This window comes from Chiloscyllium plagiosum, chromosome 7 (assembly GCF_004010195.1).
Source record: "Chiloscyllium plagiosum isolate BGI_BamShark_2017 chromosome 7, ASM401019v2, whole genome shotgun sequence".
In the NCBI taxonomy this organism is placed as follows: Eukaryota; Metazoa; Chordata; class Chondrichthyes; order Orectolobiformes; family Hemiscylliidae; genus Chiloscyllium; species Chiloscyllium plagiosum.
In genome coordinates, this window is record NC_057716.1 from 115,004,060 (window position 1) to 115,005,126 (window position 1,067).

Here is a 1,067-nt window from a genome sequence, read left to right on the forward strand (position 1 = left end):
CAATTAGAGTATCCAATAGTACAAGTTCGGATCTGGCACCAGTTTGAAAGCTGGTAAAGTGTGACGGCAAAAGATTCCTTTCGACATGTTAAGCAGAATGAGAGACTGTGCTCCGCTCAGGCAGAATGCATGCGAAATATGGGAATTGAATTAATATTTTCTAAGACGTTTGAAACTTTACAACTAGCTGATGAAGAAGCAGCGCTCCGAAAGCTAGTGTTTCCAAATAGACCTGTTAGGTTAGATTAGATTACTTACAATGTGGAAACAGGCCCTTCGGCCCAACAAGTCCAACACCGACCCTCCGAAGAGCAACCCACCCGGACCCATTACCCTACATTTACCCCTTCACCGAACACTACGGGCAATTTAGCATGGCCAATTCACCAAACCTGCACATATTTTGACTGTGAGAGGAAACCGTAGCACTCAAAGAACACTTCCTTCTACATAAGATCAAAAAGGCCCATTCGAAGCTTTGCCCAAAAGTTACTAAATGCTGAGATTTCAAAGATTGTTCCTTGACACTCGAGCTATTGTACAATATATAACTGTAAACAAAATGATGACTTCCATCTTAATCCTTATTTTTATATTTAAAATATATATCTCAAACAGTTATTCTTCCCCTGTATTAAAAAGATTACACTTAATTTTAAACCCTGATTATGTAATTTTAAGGGATTGGGGCTACCATTTCTAAAGTGTCTTAGTAGCCTAAACAATGCTAGAACAGATTTATGTGAGTAGATAAGGATCATCCAACATGATGCTAGAGCAGAAAAGGGTTAATCTGAAAAAAACGTCAAAGCATAATAGATAGAAAATGAAAAATGGCAAAATATATCCTTGGTGCCGACTAAACACCACTTACCCCAGACTTCTCCATTTCTTCTTCCCGTAATTGTGAGCCATGAATATTGAAGCGTGGATTTAGGAAGAAAGACAAAGAAGGATCACAAGTTCAGACAGAAAAGACAAGATCTCAGACATGCAGTAACAGATGCCAAGGGACATAACAGTCATCACAACATAAACTGACAGAGTCATAAACAGAGTCTTAAATA